This window comes from Amblyomma americanum, chromosome 10 (assembly GCF_052857255.1).
Source record: "Amblyomma americanum isolate KBUSLIRL-KWMA chromosome 10, ASM5285725v1, whole genome shotgun sequence".
NCBI classification, from domain to species: Eukaryota; Metazoa; Arthropoda; class Arachnida; order Ixodida; family Ixodidae; genus Amblyomma; species Amblyomma americanum.
In genome coordinates this window covers 108,135,061-108,144,674 of record NC_135506.1, presented here as the reverse complement: position 1 = coordinate 108,144,674, position 9,614 = coordinate 108,135,061, and the positions used below count along the sequence as shown (strand labels likewise).

General features: G+C 48.0%; 2 long non-coding RNA genes across 2 annotated transcripts in view; one reads left to right on the top strand and one right to left on the bottom strand.

Moving 5' to 3' along the window:
• Positions 1-9,614, top strand: part of LOC144107157 (uncharacterized) — a 107,416-nt gene that overhangs the window by 30,148 nt on the left and 67,654 nt on the right. The window lies entirely within an intron of this gene.
• On the bottom strand, positions 4,386-8,055 carry LOC144106657 (uncharacterized). The gene is made up of 3 exons (XR_013309086.1): positions 7,976-8,055; positions 6,488-6,632; positions 4,386-4,534 (listed from the first exon to the last, which is right to left on the bottom strand). It is a non-coding gene; the product is annotated as an uncharacterized LOC144106657 (long non-coding RNA).

Genomic DNA, 9,614 nt, shown 5'->3' with positions numbered 1-9,614 from the left:
GCTGGCACTGGTGCAACTTGAGCTCGGAGGCAACCACCCTGCCGCCGCAGCGAAAGCTGCGCATGATGATAAAACCCTGCTGCTATTCCAATTCGCTTTTCCCGCAGTCATGGCGCAAGACTTGTGGGTGCTGAATCCTAACGGGTGCAGTACTCTCTGTGATGTGATTCGGAGCCTCAATACAGACCCAGTATGTCTGAGTGACCCCACTTGCGACTTTCGCATGCCACAAAGTTAACATAGGTGTGACCGTAATCGCCTGCACAAAATACACTTGGACTTTTCTTTCGCACAAAGAATTTTTTTTCATAAACTACGCGGACCCAGCGAACATCTTGAACACTTGGTTTGCCACCGCCTGAATTTTAATACGCACCGCAACCCTCCGCTAAGTACTTAAGGAGTCTTCCAGGACCGCGTTCCGTAGCATTTCAAAGCCGCATTGGAGAGGGAGGAGCAGCGGTGGGAGGCAGTACGGCGCAACGCTTAGTGCAGGACGGACCGACGCGCGCTGGGCGTTTGTGTGGCAAATTCGCACCTGTAGATTACATAGGGCTGCGTAAGGGCCGGTGATCCTGTGTATCTTACTTCTGTGTTCCCCACTATGAGCCGCTGTCTACCTACCCACTTCCTTCACATCAACATAGATGGTGCGCTTTATTCTATACTTGCGTGCCCTCATAGGTCATGGCAGCCGTGACTAAAATTCTCACTGGCTTACGCGACGCAAAACAAGGGATTGGCGGGCGCACGAAACTTGAATACTGGCCGCACGCATCGCGGTATTCATCAAAGCTTCGCCTGAAATATTAGCACGTGAAAGGTCGAAAAATTTGCCATCGCCGTCACAGAACAATCAGACCTACCGGGTCTCCTAGGTGCACACTATCTTAGAAGAGGCCATACGTAAATCCCGTTGCTCAAATTACCTAGAGGCCTAATCGAACGTCGTCAGGAGCGAAACCTGCTTACCAGTTGCAGCCTGCGGGCTCCTGCTCATGCAGCGAAGCCTACAGGGCAGCTCCACCTGCTTTCACTCTGCGGGTTGAAGGGGTTCGTTCCCATGCTGTCCGGGCCACAGCGGAAACGAAAGTTTCTTATCGATGAAATCTGCAATGAAAACAGTCATATGAGTTTCGAGACATTTTAAGATTCGTTTATTATGCCTCGATGATGTGCTTAGGCGATTATGGCATTGACAACTGTATCATTTTCAGACAGGCCTAAATAAAACGCCGCCTATAAATGCAGCAGTTCCGGTTTTATGGCCTGGCATAGAAGCTTTGTTTTCGGCCGAAACTTAGAAGCTTCATGCTCTGACCGGAAAACCTACGATGTCTTCATGAAACGAAATGCCGTCTCCAGGCGGAAAAAAGACAACCCTAAACGGAAGCGCCCGCACCGGGACACACCTGCCGCAACTCTGACTAGAGCGTCGCTTTTAAAGGCATTGACACTAAGCGAGTGGCTTGCTGCCCGTTCGTTCGGCGCGGAAGCTGTGCTGGCGTTCGTGGCATCGGGTTTGTCGAGAACGATGTGCCGACGAACTACGACTGCAACTTGAGTCCCGCGCGTTTCGGCAAGGCGCCTGGCAGCGCTTCTACGCGGTTTGCTGCTCCGCGCGTCCGTTTCACCGTACGTAGCAGAGCGATTTGTCTAATGGTCAAGGCGCCGCGCCGAACAGGTGATTGCGTTCCGTAGACTCTGGCAGTGCTGCAACAGGCTGTCGCGTTCCACTCATAAAGGAGAAGCTTAAGCGTCCTGCATTTTTTTACAGGTGACTTTGATGCCGCTACATAACATAGCTTTTGCCGAAGTCCTGTCCTCGCACCAATGGTGCGTCGCCTTGCCAAGCACGGGAAACACATTCTCCGGAATACTTGCGCACCGTAGTTTCAGGCACCAGGCGGCATTTTAACGCCATCGTCAAATGTTTTAGACGGCGTTGATGTGTACACTGTCCTCATGCACCAAGCAGCCGGAGGCTGAGTCTGACATAGCGACCCGTTTTTTTAGGCAGTGAATTTTTTAGCATTCCTTACACAATGAATTTTGACTCATCGAGTCTACTGCCGTACCATACCTGATGTAGCGGAGTGGTAGGATTAAGCTTAAACGAGGCGGTTTTATACAATTTGTGCATCAAGTTTAAGATGCGGGCATATATGTGATGCGTTGTTCTATTTCACATAAATGTGCATTTACACTACGCACTATGAGACTATGGTCCAGGTGTGACGTAATGTCCAATTTCTCCTCTGCTAATGGTCCACCTTGTGAATCTAACTTAAGCGGCGCTTGCATGCGCCAAAGAGAGGGTTAGAATTTTCTTCGTTCCTCATGGGCTTCGTTTTTGGAAGAACTACATCTTCCTTCACATATTCCTGCCAAGAGTAGAAGCTGGGGCGAGTAGGTAACGGCGATCAACGGTATGTGAGTGTAGCGCAAATCGGGACAAGGGACGAAGAAAAACAAACACAACACAGTCCATAACTTCCGACTGAGAGAAACCTAGGTAAGACGAACGTGATCCGTGCGTTGACGCGCCTGGGAACAATAATGAAAATCAAGTGAACTAGGAACTACGGACATGCACGAAGCAGTGATTCTTTAAGAAGGTCAGCTCTTTTTTGGACAGGGAGATAGACGGCTTGCTTACACATGTATCTTCCAAGGCAGCGATACGAGCTGCTTTATTAATTTCACGAGTTAAATGGTCCCGGTGTCTGGCAATGATCGAGCACTTATCCGAAAATGGCACACAAACACGCTCCTTATAGAGCAAAACCAGATTACTGCCAGTAAACGTTCTCAATTCGTTTTTTGTTTACGAAGTCTCTCATTCAAGCATACACCAGACTGACCAACATACCGCTTACCACGAGAGAGTGGGATGTCAAACAAAGCATTCAGTAGATTTAAACGAATTTTTCCTGTGATTAATGGTGCACTGCAGCTTAAGGGGTCGTTTATCAGCGGAAAGGGTTTTTTTGGACAGCGCAGTTGGTTTTCCGGGAGCGGAAAAAAATCCACGCGAACATTAGCTTTTGTTCCAATATTGTTGATATTGTGGCAGAGGCATTTAATGTAGGGAATGACGGCAATTTCGCCGTTCTTTCTTTCTGAAGGCACGGACGGTAGTTGGTTTTCCTGGCGCTTCTTCTTCAGTATGCCTTCAGCGACAGAAACACAAATATCAGATGGGTAGCCTGCTTCGTGCAACCTTGCGAGTTGTTCATGAATGCTCTGCCTGATGAGGGGGGAAAATGACTTTTCCAGAGCATTCTTCAAGCACAAGTCAATTATGCTTCTTTTTGCGAGTTTAGAATTGGAATGTGTCGGGGACTAGAGGTTTGCTAGCGCGAGTTGAATAGCTCCAACACACGTGCTTGTCCAGGAATTTAAACCGGATATCAAGGAAGCGGATCTCGCAGTCAGTTGGTATTTATTCAGTCAATAGCAGCGGTTACGTAAGTAACCTTATTAGCTAAAATACCGGATGCAACCTGCTCCAAGCGCGATGGCGTACACGCAATCCAAAAAAGGAAATCGTCAACGGAACGAAAGATCCTGACAACATGTGGGCTGGCAAGTCTCTCGTGGAGGCTCCTGTCAAGATGTGTCAGAAACAGCTCACTAAGTACAGGGGCCAGACAAGACCAAATGCATATTCCTTGTTTTTGAATGTGTGCAGCGCTTTTCCAGATTATGAAAGTAGAGCGGAGATAAAAGTTTAACAATTATGAAACAACTTCCGACGTACAAAATTGATTCATTCTGAAATAAAACAGTGGCGAAACGATGGATGTAATCTTAGACTATGGTAAGCAGGCTATGGTGGCGCAAGGAGGCGCCTATGTTTCTGTTAGTGGGAAGTTATCGCCTGTGTTGTGTGTGTGTGTTTCTTTTTCTCTCGTCCCGTTTTTCGCTACACTTACATGCCGTGGTTATGCATAGAATTGCATTTGCTCATAACAGCTGCGTGCAACAACGGGATTGAACCAACGATATCAGATTGGAAATGCTGTGTTACAGCGATCGCTATTAAAGGCCCGTTCACTTGACATAGCGGCGTACAGTTGTAGTAGTCGCGTAAGCAGACTGTGGCTGAATCTCACGTTACATAGTGGTAACGTGTCTGTATTTTTTATCTTTCGGAGCATACTAAAATATACATCATTCGAAGTCTAAGGTAAAGGACTTGGAATAACGAAGAGCTCCAAAATAGGGGATACTGACAAAACCAAACCTGCAGCTCGAATCAACTGGAACTCGGATTAATAGAATTAACGGGATTGCACCCTACTGCTAGCGGCTCTGTTTTAGTGGGATAGAGAGGTTACGCAGGGCCACGTGCAGGTCGTTGAAGCCATGCCTACCAGTAATACCCGATGCAGCGGCCGCCTGGAAGATGTGTGGCGTCGTCCAAAGCGCCACCTGCTTTCTCGCTGTGGTCGCTGGAGGTTTCAGCCTCTTCCAGCCTCTGCGTGTTCTTCAGGCGTAAGGTACTGGAGACGCCAGATGTCCTTGCAGACTGTGAACCATGCAGGAATGAAAGGAAGTCTCATATAGCAGATAGATGAATGATGCTGCGAAATGTAAAGTTCGCTTGTCAGGAGCGCGCACAGACCGAAATATGTCCCCTGAGATTGCTTTCTCGGCAAGAGGCGCTCATCTCAGAGTCACGTTGTGCGCAAGGCGGTGTTGCCTCAAGAGGCACAGGCAAAGATAGAAATTACGGAGAGCACATCAGACCATTTACGTTGTTGAAAGCGAAACATTCGTTGTTAACTTTATTTCTCTTTTTACAAAATGTTTTCCTTTTTTCTAATGACACACCTACTCATTAGCAAAACACTCGTAAGGTAACACATATACTAGATTAATCTTCGTTTGCCAATTAGCAATGCGAATTTTTTTGCTATTGGTGGCGTTCCCTCTTGGGAACCTTAAATTTCTGGGTTCAATTCCGCGCCCTTTGAAAAAATTTAATTTTTTCTTTGCCAAGTAGCATGGGTTTGCCGAGACGCGGTCCGTGTCGAAAATAATCGGGGACTGTGTAAAAACTCGTGTCATGATAATTTGTTGTTCGATTGATTGCAATGACGAGTTAATGAAATCCTTTTAATGAATTAGGGAAATGAAGAAAGGAAAAAAAATTGTAAAAAGAGGGTGCAAAAGTGTAAAAATGCTCAGGATGAAACGCCAATGCTTGATGATGGCAATTAAGAAAAGTGAGAGCGTGTAACTGAGCCATTCATTAATTGAAAGTGATAAACCTAAAGAGTCGCATAAGCATCAGATGATGCACCAAGAGGCGTACGATAGCACGTCAACTCATATGCGCAGCAGAAGAGCCCTCCACAGACACTGCAAAGGGGATGAATTTTTCTGCAGCGGAGAATGCTTGGCCGAGCACGTGATATGTGGCGCTAGGATTTGGGATTAGTACTGGCAATATGCTCATGGTGGTGTAACGTGGCTTCGCAGGGCACGACCACTCTGACGCCGCTGTGAAAGCGGCGCATGGTGATAAAACCGTGATGCTACCCATTCCTTTTCCTCGTAGTGATGGCGCTAGACTCATGGCTGCTGAATTCTAACGGGAGCAACGCTTTCTGTGGTTTGACCCGCAGCGTCAACACAGAGCCAGTACTTCGTACTGATTGCGCTTGGAAGTTTCGCATGCTATAAAGTTTACAAAGGCGTGACCGTAATCGCCTGCACCTGATTCATTTCGACGTTTCTTATACAAAAAACTTTCTTTACTAAATTCGTGGATCCAGCAGCCCTCTGTGCCCCAGATCTCGAAGACTTGGTCTGGCACCGCCAGAATTTTAGTTCCCACCGCAAGCCATTGCTAAGTGCTTAAGGAGTCTGCCAGGACCGCAGCCCCTAGCATTTCGTTTCGCTGCAATGGCGAGGTGGGAAAGTGTGCAGTGTGCACAAAGACGAAGTGGCGAATGAGGAGCAACGGTGGGAGGCAGTATGACACAAAGCTTAGTGCCCGAATGGTCCGACGCCACCTGGCCGTTTGTGTAGCAAATTCGCACCTGCAGATTGCATAGGGGTGCGTAAGGGCCGCTGCTCCTGTGTATCTTACTTCTGTGTTCCCCACTATGAGCTGCTGTCTACCGACCCACTTCCTTCACATCAACATAGATGGCGCGCTTTCTTCTCGACTTACGGGCCTTGATACCTCATGGCAGCTGTGACTAAAATTCTCACTGCTTTGCACGACGCAAAACAAGGGATTGGCGGGCGCACGAAACTTGAATACTGGCCGCACGCATCGCGGTATTCATCAAAGCTTCGCCTGAAATATTACCACGTCAAAGGTCGACGAATTTGCCATCGCCGTCACAGAACAATCAGACCTACCGGGTCTCCTCGGTGCACACTATCATAGAAGAGGCCATACGTAAATCCCGTTGCTCAAATTACCTAGAGGCCTAATCGAACGTCGTCAGGAGCGAAACCTGCTTACCAGTTGCAGCCTGCGGGTCCCTGCTCACGCAGCGAAGCCTGCTAGTTGGCTGCACCTGCTTTCACGCTGCGGCTTCAATGAATCTCCGGCCATTCCCGTGCTGTGCATGGCCACACCGGAAGCGCAACTTTCTTCTCAATGACATCTGCAATGAAAACATTCATATGAGACCTTGGACAATTTAAGATTCTTTGATTATGCCTCGATGATCTGCTTAGCCGATTATGGCGTTAACAACTGTACCATTTTCAGACAGACCCAAATGAAACGCCGCCGACGTTACTTCTAAATGCTGCAGTTTCGGTTTTCTGGCTTGGCATTGAAGCTTTGTTTTTGGCCGAATTATAGAAGCTTCCAGTCCATACTGTACGCTTACGATGTCCTCGTGAAACAAAATGTCGTCTCGAGGCGGAAAAAGGTCAACCCTAAACGAAAGTGCCCGCAGGGGGACACACCTACCGCAACTCTCAACGAGTGCGTCGCTTTTAAAGGCATTGCCATGGTTGGGGGCAATCTTCGCATGTGCAGATCTACAACAGGGCTCATCAGAGTTGGTTTCTGGTTTTGTCGTTGGAGAACTAGCAATAACGTTGACTGCAAGGGCCACCGACGGTGCTCACGTACGTATCGCTCATAAAAGTTGACTTTACCGCCGCGTCGGGGAAGTCATATGAGCCCCTGCCTATAGACAAAGAGATAATACGGGTTCGGAGCAAGCTGTAAGTCGCCCTGTATTCTTGTTTTTTTACTTCAGATGGAAAAAACGTGTCCCTGTGCCATGGATATTACGTACCATGGCGAGAGAAACCCGTCAGGATCACGTGAAGGAATCAGTTGGATTTCAGTATAGCTGGCGAGTCATTACAGCCGGTGCTTGGTTCTAACCGGTCATAAAGCAGGTGACGGGCGGAGCAGCACACGGCGAATTCGGCTTTACCTTGCGTAGTGAGGATTTCGCTGAATAAAGGAAACTTAAAAGGAAACAGGGGCCACTTACTGCGAAGACAGAGCAGCTGACTAGTTTACTCATTCCCTCCCAGAGATGGAGCCACTATCCAGAGAATTCAGGCGCGGATGAACATATGGAGCGCGCACCATCCCCATTGGCTCAGCCATTGCCGCATTATCAACAGTGCTGCAAACTGCTTATGAGATGAAGTATAGACGAACAAGGCCGACTCTCACCATCCTTTTCTTGTTCCTCGCATCTGAAGAGAAAAGTGGCGATCCGTCGCGACTCACGAGCTCGGTCAAGCCAGGGAGCATATGAAGCGTCCTCAGTGCGTTGCACGGAGATTACAGGACGAGTAGAAACTCTTTAACATGCCATGTTGCAGAAATGTCTGCCCGTAAACGAGCAAGACAGCATTGAAGCGCCACCAGTTCGTTCTTATGGTTTCGTCTCACGCGACAGGAGGCAGATTAATGATGTACGAACTACCCCAAACCTTCGCTTTGTTTAGCCTAGAAAGGCACACACCGGCTTACCAGACAGGAGGCGGCGATGACTCCAAGGATGCTGGGAAGGGTGGTCCGCGCACCGACTGCTGCCGCCGGCCGCAACCGCCTTCCATGCGTGAAAGAACAAGTACAAGTGACAGCTACCAGCTACAAAGGCGCCTACGACCCGCATAGCAAAAACATATATGTATCTCGCCGAAAGTAAGCGCTGAACACATGCGTTGCGAATTTCTGCCCTGGAAGAATTTTTTAAGCGGCACGATTGGGCAGCCATAATGATTGCGGTTGTGTTGAAGTTGGACATAAGGAGAAAGCAAGGGTATGGGGGGGGGTATCCTGTAATGCTTTTATTGCTGTAGTAATGTAAGACTTCAGATCGGTAAGGCAGATACCCCTAAAGAGAGACCGTCCAGAGAACGGCGTCGGCCAATTTTCACAAAGCCGCGGTTAATCCGAATAAGCTGTAATTATCCGCCTTTCTTCTGCCACCCTATGGGATTTCACGTTGACGGGTCCAAGGGCACATGTCAAGAGGGAGAGGTGGAGAATCATTAAAGGGTGAGGATTGGTCGACGTCATTGGCTGGAGGAGCTCCTTTGAAGGGCATTGGCCGCTTCATTCTTGAGTTGCATCCGGGTATAGCTACCAACCGTTTTTACAGCGTCACCTCTGAGTGGAGATCAAGTCGTTCGCAAGAAAATAAATCGCCGATAACTCGCGTTCGTATTTATATGTGGACAAGCGACAACCTGTACATTAAAAATGACCTTGATGCCGCTACATAACATAGCTATTGCCGAAGTCCTGTCCTCGCAGCAAAGGTGCGACGCCTGGCCAAGCACGGGAAAGCTTTAAAGGGTATAACCCAATCCCCAGAATACTTGCGTACCGTAGTTTCAGGCTCCAGGCTGCATTTTAGCGCCATCATCAGCCGTTTTAGGCGCGATTGATGTATGCACTGTCTTCATGTACCAAGCAGCCGGAGGCAGGGTCAGACATAGCGACCCCTTTATGCAGTGAATTCTTTAGCATTCCTTACACAATGAATTTTGACTAATCGAATCTACTATTGCCGTATCATACATAATGTAGCGGAAGTGGTAGGATTAAGTTTAAACCAGGTGGTTTTCTACAGTGTGTGTAGGAAGTTTATGAGGCATGCATATATGTGCGGTGTTCTTCTGTTTTATTGCCCATAAATGTGCGTTCACACTACGCACTATTGGACTGTGTCCCAGGCGTAAGGTAATGCCTCTCTTCCACTCTGCCAATGGTCCACAGTGTGAGTCCACCTTGAGCGCCGCTCTCATGCGCCAAACACAGGGTTAGAAGTTTCTTCGGTTCTCACAGGCTGCACATTCCAAGAATTGCATTTCTACATAGAAATACATTTGCTCGCAAGAGCTGCGTTCAGCAACGGGATCGAACCCAAGACATCAGACTGGAAATGGGGTTTTACAGTGATCGCTATTAAAGGTCCGTTCATTCGGCTTAGCAGCGTATAGTAGTAGTAGTTTAGTAGTTGAGTATCAGGCTGCCGCTGAATCTCGCGTTACGTAGTGGTAACCTTTCTGTATGTTTTTTTCTTTAGAAGCATACTAGAATGTCGATCATTCGAAGTGCAAGCTAAAAGTTTAGCTTAGATTTTGAATTATGAACAGCTCAA